Raw genomic sequence first — 22433 nt, forward strand, 5'->3', positions numbered from 1 at the left:
CAAACACACACTTGACAGCAGCTAAAGTGGGACTTTTAAATTTGAATGCCTTAGGGGTCTTACAATTTGTAATTATAATTAAACTATACCGCAAAATACTTTAGTATGTCACAACTCAATGAGCATCAAGGATTAACACTAGTGATGACAAAGAGAAAACGCAGGCCAGTGTAGTGACTAAAATGGTACAAACGTCTTAATACTTATTCACCCAATATAACCCCTCGGCCAGCTGTTTTGGTGTTTATATGAAGACCCGCCAGGTCAACAGTAGCTTCTGGACCAGGGGTGGCCATTATGTCGATCGCGAGCTACCGGTAGATCGCCAAGGTAGTTTGGGTCGATCGCGTAAGCGTCACTTTGTAGTTTTCATATGACATCAGTCAGCTGACATTAAGCTCCCCTCCTGATTCGCGCTTGCTCCCCCGCAGCGTTTCAAGCTAAACATGAAGATGCAACTTTCATCTTCATTATTCTGATTATGGATAAACTAACTGAGTGGTAAGATGTCTATATCTATAACAAAAGTTATCTGTTCACTTATAGCGGCTAGTTACGTAGAAAAAAGTGTATTGTTTACTAGCTTTGCTTCGCGTCATGAAGTCTCCTACAGAAATCAGTGTTTTCTACACGTTTGCTTCTTAAACTATTATTTCATGATGAAATTAAAAATGTGCCCATTGGTGAAACCTTTTCAATATGTTGCTTTGACTTCGGCTGCATTGTCTTTTGCATCATCATTTTAAATTCTTGTATATCGATAATGTTTGATAGCAAATGCTAACTGGATGTAATACATGAACTGTGTGCCCTAATGAACGTTAAATAGCTAATTTGACTGACATATCACCAGGACTCAGGTTATGTACACAACTATTTAGGAGTTATGTGGAATTATCTTTATTTCCATATTGAAGTGAATTATGATCGCAACTACTTTGCTGTTTTGTGGTTGCATACGGCCTGTTATCAAGGAAAAAAATGCATATTTAAGATAATGTTACATATTGTTTGTCTAAATTAAGCATTTTCAAGCACTACAAATTCCATTCAAAAGATGCATTCAAAGATGTTATGGAGTATTCTACACTAGTCACTGGGTGTCACTTCATTCACTTTCTATGCCTGTTGTCCTCATTAGGGTCGCGGGGTTATGCTGGAGTCTACCCCAGCTAACTTCGGGCGAGAGGCAGGGTGCACCCTGGACTAGATGCCAGCCAATCGCAGGGCCCATACAGACAAACAACCATTTACACTCTGATTCATACCCATGGACAATTTAGAGTCGGCAATTGGTTAACATAGCATGCATGTTTTTAGGATGTAGGAGGAAGCCGGAGTACCCGGAGAAAACCCACGTACGCACGGGGAGAGGACGCAAACTCCATAAAGAGATGTCCAACGGACATTTGAAACCAAATCTTTCAGATCAGCTGACTGTGTGGCCAACATGCTATGCCACTGTGAAGTTTACCAGTGCCAGTATTTACTGTAACGTTTGGTGAAACACCCAATCACCAGATTTGATCGCCGAGCTACTAGCCGGCTACCCACGCAAAGCTGAAAGTCAACTCTGAATGTCACTTCCTGTCCGCCTGTCACCAAGCTCCCCTCGGGAACATATTTACAGTAACACATGTATGAGTCCTATTTATGTCTTCAATGGCTTATTTAGTCCTATTGTATCTACTACAGTACATTGGGTAATGTGAGTGTAAAGGTGACCATAAGGGTGTTAATAATATAGGGTCTTATAAAATCTTTATTTTTTCCCCCAAATTCCATTTAATTTATTTTCAAATTCCGTTTGTATTTTTAGAATTCTCTTTTTTACCTTTTACACTTATTTTACCAGCACAGAGTGTGTACTTTTGGATAGCAAATTAAATGCAAAAATCCTTACTTTTATTGATGCAATACGTCCAACATTGGCCAATTTTGTCCAGTAAATCAGAAACAGATTTAGCCTGGCTAACTCGTCTCATGGGATGTGAACCTCTGCACACATTGCTATACATTGCTTAAGACAGGAGGTGGTGGTATGCCACTTGCTGAAATTGTCCCATAAAATATTACCTTATTTAGATTAACTCAGTGTACGGATAAGAGTTTATGATGGCGACGGTTTGACAAAAAAAAAATTCCTTTTGTTTAAAAATAAATAAATTAGAGGTAATCATACACTCATGGTCAAGTGATTGACTTCACTGACTTCAGTTGCAGGCAACCTAGGTTCAGGTGACACTCATTGACAGTGTGAATGCCAGTGTGCATGGCTGTCTGTCTCTGTGACTAGACCAAGTGTAGACCACCTTTCACCCAAAGTCAGCTGGGATAGGCGCCAGCTCACCGCTCACTGAACAAGTGACGCAGTACAAAATTGATGGATGAATGTAATTTAAGGTTTACCTGCGTCACAAAATCGACAGCAAACCACAATCATTCATAATTTCACATCATTTGCTTGTTCTCCAGGAAACCAGACCACGCACATTGAAGAATACAAGTAAAAGTTTAAGGATAAAGGTAGTGAGGATAAAGGCAGTGTGATGACACAGGTAGATACGTATAACATATGCCATTTATGTTGTCTTGTCTGTCTATTCGTCTGTGAGCGTTATTGTTTCCATCCGTCAACTCCACTGAATTAAAGCAAAATGCTTTCATGTTTCCAGCTTCAAATTTATCATGCCATAATCTGCCATTCCCAGAAAGAACATGACTTGTCAGTTGAGGGAGGGGATTTGTCATTTTATCTGGCTAATAACAAATACTAGAAATGACTTGCCTTTGTCCATACATCATCCATCAACCGTGGGTGGGTTGATTTTGTCTAATTTCTTTCTACATTTTGTGCCCACAAATAAATGCAGCTGTGTTTCTGTCAGTGTTGCTCAGAAAAATTGTCTTTCTTGTCTTTCATACACAGAACATTTATCGAATGGTTTGAAAACTATTAAGTGATAAGAACTTCAATTTGATGGAGAACTATAATGGAGAGATAATGACACACGATACATGCGCGTACGCCTACACTTCTTCCAGCACCAAATTATAAACACTACAAAGACAAAAGTTGAAAGAAGTAAAGTCATTAAATAATTATATATCAAAAATGTGTTAAAAAAATACAATAAAGAAAGCTTCTCGCCTACAATAAAATCTACTTAGAACAAGTGAATACATATGGATTATTCTCCTGAAAGGGGTACCAAAAGCGTGACGGAGCAAGCAAAAATTGAAGTTGTTTTCGAACCATTTTGCATATTAAAATCAAGTATTGCAACAAAATCACATTTTGGTATTTTTCATGGCGACATGGCACTGTTTAATGTATTATCATATCATTTAATGAAGAATGACAATGGCCTTTACTCGTCACTTCTATAGAGGTACAAGCGAAATTGTGCAATCATCCGTCCATACATATACAACATACTATACAATAAGACAGAGGGGTAGACAGGACAAGATGACTGGGCGATGGAGGAGGAAGAGGAAAGGGAACAACGAGAGGAGAGAGGAGGAAAAAAATATAAGACAATTACAAAATAAGCTCCTATGGGGGAGTACAGAGTGGGATTGTCAAAAAAACGCCAGCATAGATAGGCACAAATAAACACACTTTTTCAACATGAACACGAGACTTGCACCAGTGGAGTGGGTAAAGGGGAGTGGAGGTGTTCCCAGCGTGGCCAGCAGCCAGCCACAGCCAGTGCAGCCATAATCGGTGCAAGTTATTGTCCCTGTCTCGCCAGCACTGGGGGGATATAGCGGCAAAGGCGTTGGATGAGGGAAGGGATGTGTGTGCGAATGCGCATGTGAGTGCCCTTGCATGCATGACTTCTCCCCCGACAGGTGCCCAATCTTGGGAGTCTCAGTTCGCAGGGTGTCGTCGCAATTACACAGCAGTTGCCGTGGAGACGTCTGTGATCAAGCCCGAGACAGAATCAACAAACAACAGGTGTTCTTGAAGAAGAGAAGAAGGGGGTCAGACCTCACAAAACGCTCGGCGTTATATTTGTCTCCCGCCATGTCCCTGCACTCCGTCGCCTGTGCATTCATGTGTACGTGATGGAGACGCTCGCGGTAATGCCACTCTTCTTCCACGACGGATCGCCGCGGCCGTTTTGTTTACGTATGTGTTCCATAGCCGAAGAAGATGTGAGCGTCTTCGTTGAGAGCCAACAGAAGAAATGAATTGATGGCAAAGGTAAGAAAGCTTTTGCTCTTTGAATGCGGTTGGATTATTGAGCTGCATAAGCAAGGCCTCTGGTAGCGTGCCATTGCTGCTGAGGTTGGAGGCAGTAAAACAGTCATTTTAAAGTTAAAAGATCCTGAGGGTTATGGAACAAAAGTCAAGTGGTAGACCCCCCAAAAAATCCAATGGCTCTGAGACGAAGGATCCCATTGGCTGTGCGTCAAAACACGAGACCATTACGGCTATTTTCACTGACGTATTGCCGGTACCCAGTTAATGTACACAACTGTTGAAGACTTATGTGTAATTATCTTTATTGCCATATTGATTTGAACTGTGAATTACTGAATGATAAACTATTTGATGATCTGTCAACTTTTAAACTGTGAATGTGAAATAAATTAGTGAAATTAGTAAATATCATAAAAATGTTTCATTACGCTTTATTTTGAAAAACATGCACCAGAATCACCTGTCTGCCCTGTTGGCACTTGACAAATACAGAGAGGACGAAAAGACCAAGAGAAAGGTATTCAAAGTTAATTAATTAATTTCTTGTTTAACTCTGTGAAAGCGACCCGAATGTCGACATTACTACCAACAGTAAATTTAAATACTTAAAAAAAAAAAATGGTACAGCGACGCAGCAGTGGCACGACACAGCAGCGGCAGTCCACCTCCCATGCTGCCCGCCACCACAGCTAAAAAAAAAAACATAGGGGAAACCCTGTAGGGGTGTCCAAAGTGCAATCCAGAAGCCATTTGCGGACAGTGACTTGTTTTTATATGGGCACACACAAGCACATAATCCAGGTTTCACACACCAGTACCAGTTACAAGCTTTCCATGCTAGTGGACAGCAGTAAATACAATATTTGTCAACTTTATTTGTTAGATTGTTTTGTTTGTTTTTTTTTAGATTGGAAATTAATCAGAGTCCCAGACTGATCAAAGGCAAGCGCCTTTGCGGCCCAGGGGCCGCCATTTTCTCACATGTGAGCTACCACAAAGAAAAACAACATGAACTTTGTTTAAAAAAAAATAAAAAATACTCCCACTTTGAGTGCAATAAAATAGGCCTTAACCAGCAGTAAGTGACCTGTCAAATCTGCAAGTGGGGTGTAATTTGGAATGAGGAAAAATGCAACACTTAAGTTCTTTTTCATGGCAGATAAAGTACAAAAATGACCATAAATGAGCATATTAAGACACCCACTGCTGGTCTAAAGATACCTCTATGAACTTGGCATTTTGAACATGTAAAAACCAAGAGAGACGACATTATGATATTGCGTTAAGGCGTCTTTCATAATGACCATTATACACATCAGCCAATGTTTTACTGCGACCTGAGCTTGATGAGGCAGTTAGACATCAACGTGCTGCAATACTGACTAAAGAGCTAAAGAGCTTACAGAATGAGCTGGCAATAAAGTCACTAAAGAAAAGCTGCTGGCCGGAACCGTTCTGGTTTTACTGTCGGACAAAAAGAAGCCACCTCATGCCCAGTACTCTAGGAGTGCTCATGGAGGCAGCAGTACCAGTAATATAACTTATGTGCTGCAAGCCATGACTGCCGTAGTTAAGTAGTAGGGTAGTTTCACAAGGGAGCTGGTTGCACTAATCTTACAGTAGCTTGATCTGAGTCTCTGCTGTGTTGCTGAGAGTAATTGGCTGGCCAGTAATGTGAACAGCTGGGATGGGGCGTGACCCACAGTTGCTCAGTTGAAATGAGGAGCGCAATGATCATCCACAATCAAGCTCCTCATTAAAGACATGATCTGTCAACTAGGGTTGAAGGAGCCTTTCTTCACACTTGTTTATTGCAGCGATGACTACAGTTAAGATCTGCTTAGGCTTCTTCTGCAATCCAGTGAGAAATCTGCATCTCTTAAAAAAGTATATTTTAATTATTCAAACTATAAACCTTGGTGCTAAAAAAGTGCATATGAAAAATATAAACATCTAACACAACATAAATGCAATTGTATCCAAACTACAGTTAGAAAGGATCATTATAACGCTTATCTTAAAATAAAAGTACTGTAGTTTAGAACTGGAACGTGTGATGTTTCACCATTCTGTCTGATTTCCTACCATATGGGTTGAATGTTCAAGATAATAAACTTTCATGTTGTCTTTTGTGCACTAGAACCAACTGTTCTGAGCAATAATATGCAACATGTATAGGAATACTTCCAAAACAGGGTAAATGTGATAAACCATTGAGGAAACTGTTTGCAAATCAATTAATTTTGCCCATATTATTGTTTACTGGGGATTTATTTGCGAGCATTTGTAGCACACAAAAGGTACTGACATAAGAACTAGACTAATACACAGTAGAACCCACTTTCCACAATTCGTCTATGCCAACTGAACAAGTCCCAGTCCACTGTGTTCTTATTACTAAAAAGTGCCTCCGGGTGAAGTTGGCTGCTTTTGTCAACATAAAATTTGACACCCAAATGGTTAATTTCTATGAAAAGTCAGTCCGTTTATGTCAACATGTGTTATTGTATTGTCAACTTTCTCATTACTGCTAAGCAGCGTTAAATGACAATATATACTGCGGTCAAATTACACAGCATTACAATGACTTCCTGTTCATTGCAAAGCAAGCTTCAAAATAAAAGCATGGTAATATTAAACTAGCAAATAACAGCAACTAACAAAATGCACCCGTTTAATACCGTAATTTCTTCTAGATCGTTATACACTAAAAGGAAGTTTAGATACAAAATATACAAAAGCTTTGTCATTTTAGTCAAGACAAAAAATTACCACACCATGTCCTTTAGGTAAGAGCATGAAATCACAACAGGAGAAACAAAAAATCCTTGATTATCGTCCATTCTTCCTAATTGTATGAAATGCAGTTTATTGGCCGCCATGGATACAAGGATTAGTTAGTAATTTACAGGAACGCCTCTGAACTCTGGCAGGACATACTTTAGCCATGCTAGCTACAGCACGCTCCATTACCCTGTGCAGCCAACTAGCAGAGTAGCTGGAATTGAAGTAAAGACATGGCTCTTGGATCCAAAATCTCTGCAGGTGGTATCGAAAAATTCCAATCCTCGAATTAAGCCAGTATCGGAACCCGAAACTGATATTAGATCTGATATGCCCAATCCCTAACACAAATACAGTTTCATGTCCTGTGCAGAGTGTTAAGAGCCTTTCTGCCACTGAAGCACAAGACGATGAGTTTAAGAAAGAAATGTATAATTTATCTTTGACAGGCAACGCAGACAGCCACCAATACTCCACATACACAGAATTACATAAAAATCCACTTTAAACTTTCACACACAGTCAGCACTGCATGTGTGTCTAAGTGTGTATATGTGCACTCTAAAAAACGGATGCATTTGCTTAACTTAAAAATATTGAGGTAAAAATTTGCATGGATCTTTTTATGCTCTTTCAACTTAAGCCTTTATTGTGTTCATGCCACAAGACATATCTAGACAGGCAAACTCTACTACTTCAGCACATACTACAGTATATGATTTGCTTTGTCCTCTACAACCTTAAGTTAAAAAGTACTCCATTTAGTTATTGTAACATTTTGTTTTACTTTCGTTGTACTAAGAAAAGTCCATGCACATTTTGAACATGTATTTTTTAGAGCCCTCATGACTTATTTTTCGGAGTCAGAATAAATTACACATTTTAATTCCAGTTTTCTGATGACAATGTTTATTAAAAGATCCACAAGCATCCCAAAGGCCTGACTGCATATTGACATTTCAGTAGTACACAAAACTGCAGCAAAATAAATGGCAGAAATCATCCCCGCAAAAATATCTAAAAATGACCATTTTGACAGTCATGCTGTGTTGGACTGATTCGAGTAACTTTGTATTAAAGTCAAAGTATGGCGTAAAATGAACCTTGGGTCTTTTTCTGCATGTACACACGTTTCCCATCCAGGCTTATGGCAGATGTTTTGGTATATTTGCCAGTATTTAGCTTTCCAATATTAACGCTGTTAGATGTGCTATCCATTTGGGCTAACAGTAATAACAGCTTCCTGCTTTTTTTTATAAACCACTAATATTGCTCAAAATAGCACCAAACCACTGCAGTAGCATGACTAGGGTCACTACACATAAAACAAAGCACAAACAACATAGCGAACCCGGTGTTCATATTACGACACTTTCATTTTAACGTATTAGTTCAGGTTTTGCGCAGCGAGGATTACATAGTAAGTTGGTGTCTTTTTTTTTTTCCTCCAGCCTTTTTACAAAATATATAGTATCAAAATGACCCCTGCATCCTTTGACTTTTCCACATGCGGTCCTCGGGGGAAAAATTTTGGACACCCCTGCAATATACAGTATGTAACACAACAAGTCATTCCAAAAACAGGGCAACATTTTACATTTAGTGCAGCAGTGTACTTTGTAGCAAGTTTTCAGATCATCCAGCTTGAGGAATATCTTTGGAAACACTTCACAAGTGTTTCAAGTTCTTTTGGGTAGCGGATGTATAGTGTGTATGTCAGCCTCATTAGCAAGGCACAGGCTCTTTGTGCATTCAGGTCTGCTTGGACTTCTGTTCCTTCAAGTATGATCGTTGCGTTGGCTGGCTCAGGTGTTACGGCACCTCTGGTTACCACAGTCCTCATCACTTCACTGGTAAAATCCCCATCACCATCTTTAGGGTCAGAATCAATGGAAAAGTTTTAAGTAATTGTACATAAACATGACAGTAAGAAAAAATAGGGCTGAAACTCACAACAGGTTTCATGATTGCTTTATCAGGCTTGATGAATCAGTTTGTTCCACAAAATGTCTGAAGATTGTTTAAAATATAAATGTTAAAGGAGCCAAGAAAGCAGAAAATACATTTATGAAGCTGAAATCAGATAATTTGGACTTATTTTCTTAATTACTTGATTTGATGAACAAATCATCAAAGTTGACAATTAATGTAGGAACTGATATTTCCATGAATTGAAGCAGCTCTAACACAAAGTATAGTGGCGTCTGAGCTATACCACCAAACCACGATAGCGACCCCTCCCCTTCTCTCCACAGAATTGTCCTGTCAACAGAAAAGAGATGTTGAACTCAAGTTACACTTAATAGCACAACACTACAGAGAGCCTGAGATGTTTACATCATGGTCAAAATCACAACATAACAATTTGAAATTAAATTCATTTAATTTCTTCTTACCTCTAGTAGCATCCCAGATGTCCCGGATGCACTAACTATTCATTTTTGCAGCCGCCCCTCTTGAGGGAATCAAGGACATTATTTATTTTTTGGGAATACTGGTCCAACTTTGCCATGAATGTTGTCTCTATGTTAAGAGAGGTGATCCTTCTGACTCCTTGATTTATCTGTATAAAAAAACAAAAGCAAAAAATAGGAACAACATGTTCATTTATATAATATACTGTACTTCAAAAAAACACATAATACCAATTAACCAATGGAAAAAACATGTACCTGAGCTGTGCCAAAACGAACAGGCCATCTTTCTGGTGTTTGTCTTGCCTGCAAATGGATCTTTACCATCTTTTAACTAATGATCTGTGCATACTCAACAAAATGTTATTACAACAACTCGTTCATGATGTTACTTCATACCTTTCTGCACCATGGCCTCACTTTCTTGTCCACATTTTCAGAATGCACTTCTTCAGACTGTCCTCCAACTATGGATCAATTAACAAACTTAAATCTGAACTCAAAGACTTAAAAATCAAAATGTATCCTCGGTAACCTACATTTCTTTAGTCATTAATGTAAAACAGCCCAGCCATGCAGTTTCTGCTGGTCAAGCCATCATCAACAATGCAACATTTTTAAATTGAAAGAAGCAAAACGTGTATTCTTCTGTCTTGCGGAGTTAAAAGTTATGCTACTGACAGTCAATGCTAACTGGCAACACAACATCATTCGGCTCCCACCATAAAACACAGACGTTATGGTGTAATTACTAGCTATTTAGCTAAAAGTCAGAGCTAGCTTTAGCGTGGTGAAAAAAAACAATTTCTTGCCGTGTGTTGATCGTTATTAGCTGTTGTGGATAAAAGGGGGGAAAAAAATAGTACTCACCAAGCTTTGAATTCAATAAACGTCTGTGCAAAATGATGTTTATCCAGCTTCTTTCTCTGTTTCCCTCCTTTTTTCTGTCAGGCGCAGTCTGACTGCAAACATGTCCGGGCAAGACCCCAGTACTCAATTTTTAAAGGACGCTCTAAGGATTTTTAAGTTGTACTGACTAAATTCACTTTTATGTTAGATTAATGCAAAAATGTATTTCCAAAATGACTGAGTTTTCTTTATTTTTATTTAGACCAGCCCATAAAAATAATCAATCAAATGATTAAAATGTGTACATGTCACAAATTTAACTTTTAAAGCAGGAAAAGGTATTGATTTTAAGCTTAACGTACGACTTCCATGAATCATGTTTTAGAGTGTGTGAGACTGTATGCGCTATAGTTATGTATTTTGATGTGAAGCTGACTAAAAGTATTGGAGTATGTGTTCAGCCTGTGAAGTGTCACAGCGACACAAGTCTGTCTGGGAGGATAACAGTGTGACGTCTTATCAGCCACAAGCCAGACACACACAAACACACATTCCCTCTAACACACGCACGCACGCGCGCACACACACACACACACACACACACACAAGTGTACACAATAGCAAATCACGCGCCCTCATATCAGCTATATGGCAATGCTTGACACTCGTCCCCCTTTGGGAGAGGAGGGCAACAAGGGGGAGGAAAGAATGAGGGGAGTAAATGCATGGGGCACGAGGCAGGAAACTAAGGGAGGAAGACAGAAAATACAAAATGTGATGAGCAGATAGTTGAAGATAAAACATAAAAGGGGCTAAGAGAACTATGTTATTCCCTTGGAGATAAAGAAAGAGTGGGATAAGGAGAGGCAGTTAGCGTTTTGTAAATGACAAATAAAAAGGTCATAAACGCCTTATCTTAATCTGGCGTTGGAAAGGGGAAATATGTTCACCCATTGTGTTTCCAATTTTTAGGATTACACAACATTTTTCCCCACAGGAAATAACGGAAATACAAATACTCTGTTACACGGTCACCTGTCGCCATTGTAAAACCTTTATTGACATTCTCTCGCCACACAGAGTGGGTGTGCACACGGCTCTATTAGTTGGCTGTAATGTCGAGAGTCGCACTGATTCCTGCCTCCTCGGTCGTCGTGGGAATCGGGAGGATTTGTCTCTGAGTTAATCATTTGATGTTTGCTTAAGAGATATACATAGCTTTGGCAGGGTATGCTGATGTCTTAAGCGACATCATCCATGTCAACAATTCACCATTTGAAAAAAGTGATGCAAAAAAGCCACAAAAGCCAAAAAAAAAAGCTAAACACTCCATCTTTTAAATGGACACTGAACTAAAAAAAAAAATCCAAACATACCGTAAATTCTGGTCTGTAAGCTGCTATTTTTTTCTTAAACTTTGAACCCTGCGGCTTATACAGTGGCGCGGCTAATTTATGGCTAAATTCTAATCTCTTGACATCTCCTTTACTTCAACTTCAACTACTAATTGTTTAAATACTGTGCCCCTCGCGAGTCAGTGAGAAAACGGTAGCTTTTTCTTTGGCAGGAGCCAATCACAAGCGATCAGTGCCCTCACAACAAGCTTGTCAACCCATTGGAAATTGCAGGAAGTCAGTATATATAAAGTATAACAATTTAAAAGTCTAACTCATGGTGCCATCTTACAGAAAACACTAAACTCATCACACAGCAACCTAACGCTCAAACTGCATCCCTGAGAAATATACAAACATGTACCAAAATGAGTTTAAAATCTTTATCTTTCTTAAAATCTTTCTTCCTTTGCCTCCATTTTGTGTTATTTTGTAGCTGTGAAAATTGTTTAAAAAGCAGAGACTTGTGGTGTAACTGTATTAGTTATTAGTATTCGCAAAGAACTACAGAGTCGACTGGTGGTGACGTCAGACAGGCAACAGAGCTGGGGGAAAATTACTTCCGGTTCCAGTTTTCATTTTCAGAGCTTGCTAACAGGCACATTTTGTATTAAAGATAAGTAAAAGCTGCTAACAGGCACATTTTGTACTAAAGATAAGTTACAAACCCAGTGTATTAACAACACGACAAGACATGCGGCGTATAGTATGACAACTGAAAAAGTGTACTAAAACCAAGGCAAAATGTTTGTGTCAATTTTTTAAGTGAACCAAAAAACAAGATAACTGGACCCGTGCCTTAAACATAGCACGGCATAACTTTTAATTGTAAAACACCAGGAAGGTCAACTGCCAAACTGTTTTTCGTTGTCGTTTCCCTAAGAAAAAGAGCAGCACAGAGAGACAAGTGCTGCAGTGACTCACGCAGAAGAGAAGCCACAAGCTGCCCATAAAAGAGTAAAGTGATGCTGAGCATGCTGCAACTGTTGGCTCGTCAGAGTCTTTTGCCATTGTTTTATGGTAATATACAGTTACAAACTTGTTTCACTTTGACACTTGAAGCCCTCCCGTAATGTAACACAATATCTAAAGACACTGCTTGCTGCGGCGCAAATACAAGTACTTTCTAAATGTTTTTGCTGTGCATTTTTTTGGCTGTTTGCTGTTCCTTCACTTTGTGCAGACGCAGTGAGTGAGGAGGCTCAGAGTTTGGGCAATCAAGTGATAACTCTGCTTCAATTGCAAGGTCATCATCATTGCCGACTCAATTTTGGACAGGTCAGTAATTCATCCGATAAAGATGCCTGATGAAATGTGAGAAGGCCAATTCTAAATCAAGCTTGAAATGGATTTACCTAACGCTTAAGCTAGGCAAAAGTTTTGTTTGCCATTTGAGTGCAATATTTCTACTTATTATTTTTCTTTGTTGCTTCAACGACAATGACTTTGTACAACTTCAAGGACAAGTAATTTATTTTGTTATTATTTTTTTAATAGTGGCAACCACTAAATGTGGACAGTTATTTTGCAGTCACTCATCTCGTCTAAGGCAATGCAATGCTTGGGCTCCCTTAATCGCCATACCCTGGACCTTGCTTAGACTAACATATAGGGGCGTCATGAGAGCTCACGAGATTAAAACAACGGTCTTGCAATAATAAATAATAGTCACATGATAAATAAAAACACAACTTAATAACCTTATACCTACGATCAGCAAAAAAAAAAAAAACATGTATCTGATTATATCGGCCTGCATCTAAAATCTCCGATATCGGCACTCCGATATAAGCAGTTGATTTCAGACACCATCCAACAACTCTATCCTGCAGCAGCCGGATAGAGCCCAAGTGATCAAAACAACAGCATGGGCTAACACAACTAAAGTAAAGTCGACCGTGTGGTAGTACTTTTCATCGTTTTAATCTAACAAAAGACATTCAAAGATGGTTGAGTGCAAACGTTGTCATGCACAAGTTTCTCGTGGTGGCACAGAACGGGGATGTTTAATACGACCAACCTCATTGTGCATTTGAAGCAGCATGGCATGTGTAAGTCCCAGGGTTTCCGCGACACTCTCAGCACTATTTTCAAACCTCTAATATCGCATTCTGAATCAGGTACATATGGTCTACCATTTATCAGGCATAATTAGCATTGTCCTGAATCTGGGCTTAATCAACATTCTGACAGGCATCATATTTGAACAAGTGATTTCCACATCGTTTAGAAGTACTGTTTTTCACAATATAATGCAATTACTTGTTCAGCCCTACAAGGTGATGCCATATGAATTAAGTAAGATAAAACTGAAAAAGATACAGAAGAGGGGCTAAGGGACAAAAGTGCAAGGGAACAAGCAAGGAAAACTGTGGTCAAGGAAATGGAGCTTGAACACTGAACTTGCTTTGGGAAAATAATTCATAATAGGTGATGAAAATGTGGTGGAGAAGAAGGAATAACAGACGAGCACAATGAGTCACAGCACAGACCATCCGTCACTAAGAGAACACTATGGCATCAATAATTTACATGACTATACCTAATGAGCAAGATCCAAACAAATCACACCTGAGTTACAGCTGCTTTCAGCTATAGTTTGACTAGGATTGTCACCAAAGTGAGGGGGCAGAGAGACTAAATGCAATATTCATCTCTTGAACACTTGAAACATACACATTTATTTTCATGAGCAGAAAAGGATGGAGAGGATCAACAGACTGAGTGAGAGCTGGCATGCATGAATAAGAGGGGAGCAAGAGAGTAGAATACTAAAAGAAAAAGACCAATTTCACAACAGAAAAGCAAAGAAACTAAACAAAAGAGGCAAAAAGTCATGAAAGGAGATTCTGTCCTTTCTTTGCAGTGGAATAAGCAACTGCTGCTGAAGTGCAAGTGATAAATGAACATTCACAACAGCATCCACCAATCCATGGAACCACAATACACAGCAAAATCACAGTCACTGCCTTGTCTCTTAAAAATGTGCTTTAAAAAGCGGGGGCGGCAGTAGCTCTGACAAAAAAAAAAAAAACAATAAAAACACATTTTATTGTTGCACATTCCCATTCCAATTGATCCTTGTCTCTCAGCATCCCCAAAGTAATGTTTTAATGAACTTAACACACTTGTGTTTGTGATGGGTAATTATGTGTTTAATTATAGTCCTAAGCCATGAAAAGGCTAAATGTATCAGGAAGGAAACAGCAAAACAAAGATATGACAGCAGGGCAAGGAAGAATAACCTCAGTGTGACTGACATCTACATGATGACAGCTGAATGGAAAGAAAAAACAAACTGAGCTGCAGCCATACTCTTAAATTAAGGACATACCATTCCGAAGCACAAAAGGAGAAAGTCACTGGCAAATTCATAGATTTTTTTTTAATATACCGTAAATATAAGCCATACCCACCAAATTTAAAAAGAAAAACAATTTGTACATATATAGGCCGCACTTGTCTCTAAGCCACAGGTGTCCACGTTCCCAATGCTTTAATGTTGAGTCAAGACAAAAGCTGTGATCGGCCCACAGACCTTGGCAAGTACAACCGTACTACAAAATATATCATAACTTAGCCTGTGACATTTGTTTTAAAAGTCAACAGAGTAGCCATTTGCATTTTTTTTCATAATCAAAAAGTCCTGGGAAGAAAATCAAGTGTTTTTTCATGTAGGCCTTGCTACACATGCCACACTACAAATTGCATGTACATAGTAATTCCGAGGCAAAATTAACACATTTCGCAACAGCAGATTTTAACGAAATTTCATCTGCAGATAGATATTTAAGTGAATTTATATCCTACATGCCTTTTATCTTGTCCTGAATCTCCGATCCATGAGTTTGAAAGGCTTAAAGTTGGACTTAACTTTTGATGTGGTCCAACACTATATAAATATAAAGTACCTAAGTATAAATCCAGTACAAAGTGTGGCGATGACATCACAGGCGGACTGAATCGAGTGTAGCGTCCGAGGTGTAGGCCGTCAAAAACTCCCAAACTTGTGCTCTTTGGAGAGGACATGTCGGCTCTGTTCGATTTATTCAGTGTGCCAACCACACTGTAACCCTTGGCAACCACAACAGTTGCCTTTAAATGACATCACCCGGAAGCCCCACGGCTGTTAGATCGACATATCTCATCCTGAATGGAAACTTTGCTGGACACAGATCGATGTAGTTGGATCATAGGAATATAAATTAATGCAGCAATGTATCGATGAATCGTTACATCCCTATTTGTAATCCTACCAAATGTTCCCAGTGTTACTCAATAGGTACAATAAGTGATACCTTATTTCCATCAGAGTTCAACAGCTGCCGCGGTCCAAGCAGAAGCTTTAGTAATTCTACAGATGATCAAACTTACTTAAGACTTGTCAGATCAAAACGCAATCGCTGCAACACTTCAAACTGTGAAGGTAGTCTCCACTTCACTACTTCCTGAATTTGAACTCCTAGCATCATGGGAACGGTAGTTGTGTTTAGCCATGAATTAGCCGCATCATTGCCGCAGGGTTCAGAGAATGTGAAAAAAGTAAAAAAAAAAATAATAAAAAAAAGAGTACATTCAGGTCATTTTTCATACAAACCCTGCCTGACAAAGCAACAGCTGATTGCTTCTCAATTTTTTACTGGCTTAAATATTTAAGGCCCTTTATTTAAAAAACAGTTCAGAGCAAATCACCAAATTAAGTATAGGAGGTCCTACAATGTGTTGTAAAATTGCCATTCCTACAACACAACAAGTCCATTTTTTGTTATAAGTCAGAACTTATACGTAAACCCTAAAATAACACCTAAGTCACTCACAGTGTACACAGAACACATGAAGGTCATGTAAAATACAGTAAAATAAAAATCACATACAAAAATAAACCAGTAATAAAAAGGATGCAAATTATCAGATTTCATAGGAGCAGCTCCTTTCACATGTTCAAAGATACAATCTTTGTTCTTGACGATGGTCGCGGCAGTCGAAGGACTTGGACCGGGTATGCAGCCAGTGTTGATCACCATTTCTCCCCTCTTGTCAGAGTATTTTTGCGATGTTTGGTTTTCGTGGTGGTTGCTTTCCTTTTCTTCGGTGCACTGTCATTAGGGGAGTATGTCATTCACTTGGGAGACATGATGATGGGCCTGGGAGGTTGGCGAAGGAGAACTGCGGCAATGTTGTCATTCCGCATAGTAGCTATGTCGCAAGCGACTGCGTTTTCTTCTGCCATGCGCATGTAACTAGATCTCGGGCGAGTCTCGTGTTTACGAATCAAACTGCTTAGGTCGAAACTACTTTATACGAGAGTGCGCTGGCTGTAACCATAAAATGTTGTTACATGAAACGGAAACTGGGAACCGCCTATATGAACAAGAGGGAGGATAACGTGTAATCACCTGAGAATAATGTACAGTGTTGACATAATTTCCAGGAAACAAACGTGTACCTGCATTAAATCAGGCCTATCAGAGACAGAAGTATTAGTAATCAATATTCAGCTGGAGAAATGCGCTGAGCTACAGAGCACTTACAATCTAAATTGTGCTTTATATACTACAAAAATGCAATTCTAATCAATATATCCCAAAGATGTACATTTGGATTGCTCAGTGTTGCCCTTATGCAGACTGTCACAAATAGATTCAGTGCTATCTAATTCTCCATGTGTATGCATGTTTATGTAAGACTCTTATTTTAAAACCTTTCAATTTTAAAGTGTCGCTTCTACTTCTGGTTTTGCTTACGTTAAAATCGAAAATGCCATTCTCTCTGCCGCTTTCAATCAGTGCAGAAGTGATTTCCTCTGTGAGTATTATCACGCTTTCAGAAAAATACCGGTGGTCCTCGATTTATGGCGTTCTGAGTTTCGCCATTTTGTGGTGACCATCATGAAGGACAACGATGGTATATTTGAACATGTGAAAGGAGCTGATCCTATGAAATGGGACAGTGCATGAGCAGCATAAGTAGCGTAGTACTGTCATTTCCTCCTCACAATAAGCGGATCTCTCACTCCTGGCAACACCCCGCAACATGTAAGATAACAGCAGGGATAAAGGATTTTTTTTAATTATGTAATATTTGTATTGAGTGATTTATTACTGTATTTTGTGTCTTTCATGTGTTGTGTACAGTGTGACTGATTTAGGAGTTTATATAATTTAGGTGTAAGATTGGGCATTCACCAAAACTCAACTTATATCACAGTCTCTGAACACTCAGAAGCCCAGAGTGATCAATAATTCCATATTCCAGTTTCAGGGTTGAATGTTAATCTTGTTATTTCCACCGTGAAAAATGGCACTGAAAGGCATATTTCCTATGTTAGATGTGTGCTTGAATGTTTAACTATTTATTATTTTTTTAATTTTGTCATTTCTTCCGGGTCTGGAGGAGACTGATATCAGATCCGGACAGTCCCACCCGGAACTTCTGCTTCACTACAATGCATTCTCTGATATAATGTTCCACTTCTGTGAATTTCTGTTGTTTGTTTTTTTTTTTTTTATATTATGCCCGCTCGTTGTGTTGAAGGCTTTTGCTGGAATATTCGATGAGACAGAGTACGTGTGTTCACATTTGTAAATGACACTATTCGCCCCGTCAGATGATCGGCAAACTTCATGAGACAAAAATTACAATACTGCCCCGCAGATGGAAATAACGTAAAAAACCCACAAGACATTTGACCGTGGAAAAACGTGCCAAGTCAATCCACATTTCTCCTGCTAACATGCTCCATAATAGGCATAGTGCTGGCGGCTAATGCAGTGCTAATTCCTATCTGACTTGTTCTGAAGCGCTAGGTAGGCAGCTAATTTGGTATTGGTTGTAGAGTACAACAATAAATCCAAGGGGTCGTCTTTGATTGCAAGGTCAACATTGTCTGTCATCTTCAGCTCTGTACAGTGTGCAAAGAGCAAACTAATAGCTGTGGTTATCGCTGCCAGGACAACATCATACTCCTCGCAACACAATATTAGTGAATGTTACTATTGTTGTGAATGTCACTTTCTTCGTGTGCATTCATGGCTGTGCTTTTTTTGCACCTGGTTGCTGGTGTCACCCGTAAGTGTCCTCGACATGAATTGTTCGCAAAACATAGCTTGCTGTCAATCTGTCAGTTTCAGTAAGTAAATCCATATTTTCTGACAAGATCCATTCTAGGAATCTTAGAATAGTATGGGGGCTCATTCCAGGGCTAAATAAGCAGCCGTCGCTGCTCACTGGTCTTACTTTTGCAGCTGTCAGTGCAACTTTCTGGTAGTCAAAAAATATATACTTGTGGCCATGTGTGTAGCCAAAATCTGTGAATTTTATTATTGTGTTATTGTTGTGAATATGTCACTTCCGTGGCTTTGCTGTGAGTTCATGGCAGCATCTGGTTGCTGGAACGTCTTCTGGTCGTGACGTCCCGGACAAGATGGCGTCGGTTCAGAAGACTCGTGTCAGAATAATGCCAAAATCACTACTTCATTTCACTCCTATTTTATAGTTGTTTATCTATGACAGCAGTAAGACAAAAATGTTTTATTAAGTGACTTTCATTTTGTTATTGTTTTTATCAAACCTTTGGTGTTATGAGCACTTCGATTGTCAACATTCCCCTATTTTCTGGAAAACGCCAAATGCCTACAGCATCTATAAAAATTCTTTGGTCAGCAATGATATAGTTATTATCATGTCAACCATAAACAAAAGCAAGCTATGTTTCCTGCATTTTTTTGTGTCTGAAATTATCGCTTCTGACTAATTCACAAATTAGCATTAAAATACTTGATTTTAAACAAATAGGTTATTTAAAATACTTGATTTTAAACAGATAGGTTATTTAGTTTGAGAGTTTTTTTAACATCAATGTATTAAAGGCGCTGGCTGTCATGTGGGAGCTACTTAAACGTACTATATCCCTCCCTTGTCCTTCAGCCATGACTGCTAAAATTGTTGATGGCTTCTCTGAGACTGCGTAACATTGACGCCATTCGACAAATGTTGTTCAGTTTAACTCATAATTGTGAAGAATTTACTTTTTTTTGTATAACCTGTTCTCCAAAACCACTATTGGTAACATACGCTAGCTGGTGGTGGTGTTCATCTTGGGTGAAAAAAGTGTCATGGGCCAATGCGGGCTAGCACTTTTATTGTCAAGCTCTAGTTAACGATCGCCTACTTTAGTCATCCAACCAACTCTTATGTTGTATTCGTGCTCAAATCTTCAGTCATGGAAAAAATTATTAGACCACTCTCGTTTCTTCAGTTTATTGATCATTTTAATGCCAGGTACAACTAAAGGTAGATTTGTTTGGACAAATATAGGGATGATAACAAACATGTTCAGAGTTGTATGTGCAGTGACTTGTACGTACTTGGCCAAAACACTCAATATTGTTGTTTGAAGAACAAGTCAAAGACGAAACCAGGAGTCAATAGCGCTTACACAGATTAAGACTTCTAATCCGCCATCTAAACACCAAAGGTAGCTCAGCCTATGACCTCAAGAAATGCGTTTTCAGTAGTTGTTCAAGTTTTGTTTCAACACTTACTGGTTGAGACCAGTGTTTTTCAAACTCTGTCTCTCCATAAATAAAGATGTCTCAAGATATCCATCATTCTTCTTGCATCAAACTAGCTGCCCTGAACGTTTTTTTTCCCGTTCTTTGCCCCTTGCTGACTCCAGATGCCTCAATATAGGAAGTGCTTACATTGGTTATTTCTTTGTGCTGTAGTCAGCCTTAAGACAGAAACACAACACAAGCCAGATATAATATCTAGCAAAGCTGAGGTGATGAACGAGCGAGTGTTGAAGGGCTATAAATATTCTTCGCTCTCCGTGACTATTTCCTCCATTTCCTGAGGGGTATATAACAGGATTTAGAGAAGCAAGGGTCCAGCGCTGCTGCCCTAAGTTGCTTTTTAAAAATTTGTTTCATTTCTTTCCTCCTGTCTGTCAGAATTTTGATGCTGAACTCTCTCCTTTTTCCTTTGGACTCAATTTTATCTTTGGCTATTACTCGTATATACATAAATCCTGATTTGCTCTTGGCCAAGAAAAATAGGGAAAATATATCTCCTGTAACTTATAAGACTATAAACATTATCGGCCACTTTCAGCACACTGAGCTCTCCCTTTAACAGGGGGACCATCTCCCAGCAAAACACTGTTACCCGAGTTGCCTCCAAAGGTTAAGTAACGTTTAGCCTTTAAAAGGGGATAGTTCAGATTTTTTGACATGAAGTTGTATGACATCCCCATCAGCAATGTAGTCCACCAACAGCGACTCACCCCCCACTTGGTCTACTAAGTCCAGTTCTGGTCAGATTTCGGTGATGAAGAACGTAGTTCCAGGTAGTCGCTGGGGTTTCACAAGTAAGGAGTTTGGCTTCTCAAAAAAATATGCGTTCAAAAAGGTACTACATTTGCATCACAAAAACGCCTATTAGAAAAAAATCTGACCTTATAAATCTCTTGGTGTTATATTTGTGTCCCGCTGTATGCCTACGCATTGTCGCCTCTGCATTCTTGTGTACATAACGGAGACGTTCGCCTCTACTTCCGTGACGGAGCACAGCGGCCATCTTGTTTACGTGGGTGTTCCACAGCGGAAGAAGATGCAAGCGTCTTTGTCACTTACAGTCAGTAAGTCTAAGTAAGGTCTGAAATTCAGCCATTGCTCTGGCAGACTGGCAGACTGACAGTTAGCAATCGAGCTAAGGCTAAAGCTAAAGCTAGCCTGAGCAGTTAACGTTTGTATGTATGTACAGTATGTATGTATGTGTACTTTATTTATCCCACAGCGGGGAAATTTACTTGTTACAGCAGCAAGCAAGCAAGACAAGTATAGAGAACAGTGTAAAGAACAGCGAAAAGAGCAAAGCTACAATGAGGACAATTATGGCTTTCATGGCAGTGGACAACCAACCAATTTTTGGTCGCTGTGAACGTTATTTTTAGTAATTCGAATCAGGCCTGCAGTGCAACCTGTTGTGCAAGTTTTGCTTGTTTTTAAAATGTGAAAAATAAGACTAAAAGAACTGAATTTAATAGTTTGGGCAGCAATTTTCTAAACTTTTCATTTCTATTTGAGAGAACTACTTCATGTGCAGTTAAAACAACTAGTTTACATTGTTTCCCAACAAGATTGGAACACTGAAGGTGCATGCTGTCAGTTATTTTTTTTTTTTTAATCTGTATTGGCCAAAATCAAAATCAGTAAGTCAGGCTTTTTAAAGATCGGGATGTTCCGGTTTCAAGTGAATAGTGTAATACTCTGCCCAGAATGTTAATTATGACAGATGATTTAAATAGTGTAATTATAGATCGCCCAAATAAATAAGTGTGTTAAAATATGTGAGGACAAAATGCAGGCAAGAAATGCAATAGTACAGTGAGCAAGAAGTGTTGGCAAGCTTAATATGAATCTATCTATCTTGTGATGTTTTGCAAAGCCTCAGTCAAAATGCACATTCATTTCTTAGACAATAACCCTTCAATCTGTCTCCAGTGGCTCACAAAAACATTTTCTTTCAGTGTTTGTGTCTTTTGTCTTGCTACAACTTGGGACATCTGTCCCTCCTAGCAACACTACCATGAGCTCCGCTGCCATGAACTTGCACAGCAGGATCACAGTAAAAAACTGTGCATTATAGACAGTCTCTGATTCACTTAAAGTCACAGACAGTGGACAGAGCCTGAGTGCAATTTAGTGAAAATAAAGGATGAAAGCGTTAAAAATTTCAGCAGAGTAGAAAAATGATTGCATTTTAGTCTACTAACATTAC

The 22433-nt window shown here is 39.0% G+C and overlaps 1 protein-coding gene and 1 long non-coding RNA gene across 2 annotated transcripts in view; both read right to left on the reverse strand.

Moving 5' to 3' along the window:
* tusc3 (tumor suppressor candidate 3) overlaps positions 1–22433 on the reverse strand; it is an 81042-nt gene that overhangs the window by 46862 nt on the left and 11747 nt on the right. The window lies entirely within an intron of this gene.
* On the reverse strand, positions 7892–11872 carry LOC129182811 (uncharacterized). The gene is made up of 5 exons (XR_008570693.1): positions 10282–11872; positions 9670–9878; positions 9394–9560; positions 8951–9259; positions 7892–8869 (listed from the first exon to the last, which is right to left on the reverse strand). It is a non-coding gene; the product is annotated as an uncharacterized LOC129182811 (long non-coding RNA).

The sequence above is a fragment of the Dunckerocampus dactyliophorus genome, chromosome 6 (assembly GCF_027744805.1).
Source record: "Dunckerocampus dactyliophorus isolate RoL2022-P2 chromosome 6, RoL_Ddac_1.1, whole genome shotgun sequence".
NCBI classification, from domain to species: domain Eukaryota; kingdom Metazoa; phylum Chordata; class Actinopteri; order Syngnathiformes; family Syngnathidae; genus Dunckerocampus; species Dunckerocampus dactyliophorus.